The following is a 6,507-nucleotide window of genomic DNA, read 5'->3' as shown; positions in this document are numbered from 1 at the left end:
ACCAACAAAACGGCGTTTAAAATGATAATAAGCCCGCCCTATGGATTTTACAGCCACTAAATTTGAACTGTTGTCACCCAATCAGTACAGAAGAAGAACAGACCACACTAATTCAGCACTGATCTACTTTACTGTGATCGTAGCCACCCAAAGGCAGAAAGTAACCACAGACAAACATGAAAAACTCAACACAAAAGTCCCAGACTGATTAAGTAAATTGACTACATTTACTAAAATTTGAGCTACTCTAGGTTATAGCTTGTAACATCTATTGATTGATGATTTTAGATCAAATTTGACATAAATAATTAATTTGCATTTTATTTATCATCACTGTCAGATTAAAGTATCTCCTAAAATAGAACATACAAAGAAAGTAAGAAATCACCATAAGTGGAACAACTATATCTTTCCCCTTCAGTCGGTGTACTATTGATAGCGGGCCTACCCTTGTTTCTACAAAGCTTTGTTTTACCATGTCATCCAGCCACATCAAACCATAAGGCTACGGTACGGTAACGTGAGCCGCCAAATGCGAAACCGTGGGCAAGCCAGCCGCCGTCTGATTTCTGTTGCGCCTAAAGCAGTGTTATTATGGTAAGGTCCTGAAAGATACATGGGCGTATTTTTTTTGTGATGTTCTGAGCATAGACTGTATATAAAAAGGTTCTGAGTGATTATTTGAACACAACTACATACCACGGTAATAATATTATTATTAATATTAATAATTATTAGTGATTATTACAATTGCAAAATGTACCTTTTCTTTGTTATTTTGTGAACATAATTCATGTGAACTTTGACTGTTCACCGATGTAATTCCTCAGCAGTTACTGCACCATTGTCACAGCTTCTACTTCCTAGTGAGTTCTACTAAAATCCCTCCAACAGCAAAAATTAAACAGACTAAAACTTTGACTGATCTTTGACCTTTGACCAAAACACTCTCTTAATAGGTGACGTCACCCTTCTCAAATCTTATAATATCTGTGTCATCTACTATAACTGATACAAATATTATAACATTTCAGTGTACCAACTATGAGATATTGCACTCAAAACATCCCTCGAACAGCAAAACTGAATTAATTACTAATCAGCATGCAGTGTGTAGCTATCCAGTTCGCTGTGGCATTTGATCGCTTGTCTTGCTTTTGTTTATCTACTTCTCCCACACGCTGCATCCAATGTATAATCCAAATAATAACAACAACAAATAACAACTGCGTTGAAGTGAGATAAAATAATTGTCTGCGTTAATTAATTACTGCAATAATAATGTGTTAACATGCCCAGCCCTAGTTTATACTATCCACTGACTAAATTTGCGCTTTAATTTTGAAGGAAAAGTCATTTCCCGGTTTTATTCTCCTACCTGTGTTGCACTATCCAGTAGCAAGGTGTAAAACAGGGAAGCTAGAGAAGGCAATTTTGTCTGGACGCACAGAGGAGCGTCTGCACGGGATACGTGACAGTACAGCCAGTCAGTTTCCTTTCCAGAGCCACTCCCAGGCGCATAACATAACCTTCAGTGTTTGTTTAATAAAGAAATAACAATAGCCCCTCATGATATCAAGTTGTGCTATTACATTTTATAGTCCCTCCAAAATGTATAACTTCATTGTTATTATTCACTCTGGTGAGGCTTGTTCTGTTTAGCCCTTAGGTTGAGGTAGAGCTCAATTCAGGATATTGCAGAGGTTTTCAAAGAAGTGCTCCTCCATCAGTGCCTGAATACTTTGGGGGCCCTCTCAACTTGTCTCTGGGTCTATCTATACAAATTGCTATTTGGTTATCTCCGATAGCCTTAACAGTGGCCGCTGTGCATCATGTATTTTGTTCTTTCTGTGACATTGATATCTAAAAGCAACATAGTGTTAGATCTGTACTACTTCAATGCCACAGGCAGTTGGCACTCAAGTTTCAGACGTTACCACAGACCACAGCTTCATGTTGAGGAAGCTTTGAACTTTGAAGGGAAAAAAAACTGTTTTGATATCTGCTTCTGAAAAACAAGCATTGACTGGCAAACATAACACCTCTTGGGTGATGTATGAAAACACTTTTTAAACGGGCAGCTGTAAAGCTAATCATGAATGGCACAAGGCCTAACTGAAGTCTCAGTGAGATATTTAAACTGAACAGCTAACAGAGAGCTGAAATTAGCCAGCAGCTTCATCTAAGAGAATTGCTTCCTTTTATGAAAAAAACAACAAAAACAGGTCCTATTACCATAAGAGCATCACTGGGGCCACTAAAACTGCACATTGTTAAAAACACTTATTCTTACTATAAACTGAGAACTTGTGATGCCGTTTGCTGCAAATAGATTAAATTACTGCAAAGCCGTCTTCTATTCAAAAGCCTTAGTCTTTACCAGAAAAACTGAACTGAAAGTGGTTTGGCTGTAGGTAGGTCTTCCAGTAAAAAATACAGCGACTTTATGGCTCTGCTGTTAGAAAGCTCCCAGTGGCACCACAGTACATGAATGGCTGTTACAAGATATGAGCCAACAAGGTCTCCCAGGTCTTCTGGTATTGGCCTCTTGACAAAACCAAACATTGAAGACAATGAAGGCGAGGACCATTGCACATGTATGTTTGTGCATGTGCAAAAGCCCACTGTGTCCACTGCATTGCATTTGTATTTTATTGCATTTGTATTTTATCCAAAGATTTATCTACTTTCTGTTGTATGGTGCTTTTTATTGTTTTATGTAAAGCATGTGGTTTTTCCTTTCTAATGAAATGTGTCCTAGGAATAAGAAGTTAACTTGAATTAACTTGACTTTGAAATTTATTTGTATTCTGCTTCACATCCGTGACGCACCTGCAGCTGCAGGTGTTAGGTTAATGTTTAAACGGCTTTATATGCAGTCTATGCCCACAGCATTATCTGCTGTCATTGTTCATGCTCAAACAACAATGTAAAGTGCATTTTCCACTAAAAACTGAACCTCAAACTCTAAATTTAGGTGTATCTCTGATTCCAGAGAGAAGAAAGAGGGAAAAAGACTATTGTTAGAGACAGAGGGGCTGGAGAGGGAGGAGGGGGAGAATGAAAGAAAAGGCTTGTTTCAGCACCTGGCTGTTCAACTGTCAACATGTGCTTGCATGTGTTTGTCTGGAGCAGGATTTTTCAGTTGAATTGCATTGGGACCTCAATTTTCCCATCAGTTACTGCGCATTCAGGTTCAAGTCCCCACCAGGATATAAAAACATGAAACACACGCACACACGCAAACACGCACACTGACTGAAAGTGTGTGTGTGACCCAAAATATCTGCTGTGAAATTTGTGTAGACAGGGACAGTGAGAGTGAAAGACAGGTTGGTGGAAGAGTGAGACAGAGAATAGAGAGAAAGAAAAAGCAAACAAAAAGCATCAACATCAGGTGCAGAGACTCAGAGGCAGCAGACAACCTCAAGCCTACACAAGTTAGTTATGTTATCATTCATCACCATGTAAAAACCACATCTGACTGTTTGGAAGATTGAAGCCCTTCCTCAATAGATGAACTATTAGGCCCGCCATTGGCAGGGTAAGGTGCAACAGAGCAGAAAATGTCTGTGCATGCTGGTCAGCCTCAAACAATGTCCAATAGTTTAATGCTGGCCTGTGAGTGTGTCTCCTGTCAAAAGCTCCAAATATGGGCAAAATAATATCTGAACACAGTTGCTTTTGTGGCCTGCCATGTGACACGGCAGTCAGGCGGCAGGAGCGTGGGCATCACAGGAAACAAAACGCAGCACTGTGTGATTCAGTCACTTAGTAGTTGATCTAACATCGTGCAATTATGGTTTCCCACGAGCAGCCAATAAAGGATAATATCCCAAAGCAAATTTTCTTAAACCCGCCACAGGTGTTATTTTGGGATAAATATCAGGTGCTGTTAATGTGTGTTTTCTGTGTCACTGTGCAAATAAGCCACGCCGTGAGAGGAAGCGCTCGGCGTCTTAGAGCGAGACACTGCCCAAGGTATTAACAATGATACATTGTATGCTGGGAAATGGTGTTACTGCACTTGTAAGGACCAGCACTGATAACTACAGCACACTGTGCTACATGCAAGGCCTTGATGAGTTTACACAAATCTGAGCCTGTTTCCAAATCTGAACTTTGAACCTAACCCATACCTTCCCCTTAACATAAATGTAACGTCATCCCAGACTCCTCCATATATGTATTCAGCCTTAGCCGAGACATTTTCAAACACATGGGAGGATACCAACAGCAGCCCTTTCTTGTAAAATTCACCAACAATAGTCTCAGAGCCTTTTGGGGTCTCAGAGCTACACCCTTTATAGTTTAAATGACTTTACAGGACGGTCATAAAGGCAAAAGGCCAGCATTCTCTATGAAAACAACAGCTTTATGGGGGTTTAAATCAACTCTACACCTATCACAAGTTCAGCCATCCATCCTTTTGTATTCAAGCACATTTCACCCAGTTTTGTTGCAACCGTGTTGTTTCCAGCTATGTATTTATGATCACTTTCTTTGCAGTGTGGGTGTCTGTGTTTCTTATTTTTATTCCTTTTGACACAAGTGTCAACGTGTAGGTTGCTGTGGTATGCAGACAAACTGACCTGGTTGTAAGCAGGAAGCTGAATTATGGCACAGACATCTGAAAGCAGTTTCAGGTGTCTCTGAAGAATCTGTCCTCAGTAAGGAATCTAACGAGAGAGAATATTTGTCTTACTTTTATCATGTAGACCAAAACGCAACTCCGAAGGAATGCTAATGTGTAAAAAAATTGTAAAACTGTTTGATCACAGCTTCGCCGTATCAACTTAAAAGTCAAATCAGTGCTGCGTAAGTCGCTTGTTACCACATCGCTCAAGTGACCAAAAAAACTTTCAATATAAAAGACTTCATATTCAGACTTGAACACCTACCAAAGAGAAGTAATCAAGCCTGAATCAATTAGACCTGATTCAGTCATATAATTCAAGAAAGGGATGAGTGACATGTAATTTTCTCTCATGTCTCTCATGTCTAATTTGCTGATCCCGGATTTTCTTTTCTTCTTTTCTTATTTCTTATAAGTTTTAAACAGGGGAATTCAAACCTCATATATTCAGAGGATTTTTTAAGTAGAATGTTTCAATTTAACACATTTAAATGTCAAAATCAAATATTCAGTAGTGAAAATTAAATTTCAAATTATTATGGCCTTTCTTGCTTATAGTTATGTTTATCCAAGGTTTGGTGCATGTCTGGCTTTTAGCCCTCTAGCAGAAATGCAAACGTTATCACAAACAGTAAACTGAACAATCTGCTTTTATTTAACCCCCCCATAAATAAGAACACTCCTTACCCTTTGTTTCCTGGCAGCCCAGAGTGTTGCTGTAAAATACCAATAATTAGAAAACAGTTGGTTGGGTAGTGATGGTAGATTGTGCTGCACATGGAACAAACACTCTGTGATCTTTGTTTTAATGTGCTTATCTCTCATCTAGAATTTATCTGGAATACAGGCAAGAATATTTTCAGGCCCACACACACACACTCACACACACACACACACACTCACACACACACACTCACACACACACACACACACACACACACACATATACACAGAGGCCCACCTTTATGCATTATTAAAAGATTGTTAAAACCAAGCAACACACACACATGGGTCTTCATCTGCTGGGCTTTGTCACCATGGTGACAACTGTCTCCCCGGCTAGAGACCAGCTGGTGGAGGCTGACTGAGATGTTGTGATGGGGGTTAGGTGAGAAAGAGAGCCGAAACAAAGAGGGAACACACCATGCTGCACTGAGAATTAGTCCATTCATTGAGCGGCTTGTTTTTCTCATTATATGCCTGGACACACCTGAAACCCAAAGAAGAGAGAAAAAGCACAGCAGACATGAGCATATTGATCCTCGTATTGATTGCTAGTTGCAAATGAGTATTTATTCTCCATTTCATTTCAGCATTCAGTTGTGGCGGCAGTAGTGTTGACACGCCAGACAGCACACCATCTGTTTCCAGGAGCATGCAGAGACGTGTCTGGCTGTCTGCTCGACAGAAGCAGAGCTATGTGTTTGTCTCATTTAACGTGATTATAGACTTTCTACTACCAAAGCATCCCAGGCTTTCTTTCCTACCATTCCACACTTACTTACTCACTCTCTCCGCTGACTTTCTTCTCGTCCCCTTCCACCGCCTCACATTCAGCTAGAAAAGCATAGTTTGTTCATGTAAACCGTTTATTAAAAGTCACACATAATGGCACTCCTGTCTGGAAGGATCATCCACGTGAAAAGGGCTGAACACGGTGCTGCTCTCCAGTCCGAAGTGAAGGCAGCAGCGCCCCGTGAGCAGCCTACAGACACATTACTATCTCCATGTTTCTGATGGTGACCACGGATCTCCCAGTGGAGGGGATAAACATGTCATCACCACTTTTTACAAGCATTTTAGCCTTTATTAGACAGTTCATAGTGGAGAGCTGGCAGGAAATGAGGACTGATAGAGATGGGGGAGGAAGG

This window comes from Micropterus dolomieu, linkage group LG20, assembly GCF_021292245.1.
Source record: "Micropterus dolomieu isolate WLL.071019.BEF.003 ecotype Adirondacks linkage group LG20, ASM2129224v1, whole genome shotgun sequence".
Taxonomy (NCBI): Eukaryota; Metazoa; Chordata; class Actinopteri; order Centrarchiformes; family Centrarchidae; genus Micropterus; species Micropterus dolomieu.
The sequence above is the reverse complement of the archived record's forward strand: the minus strand, read 5'-3'. Positions refer to the sequence as shown.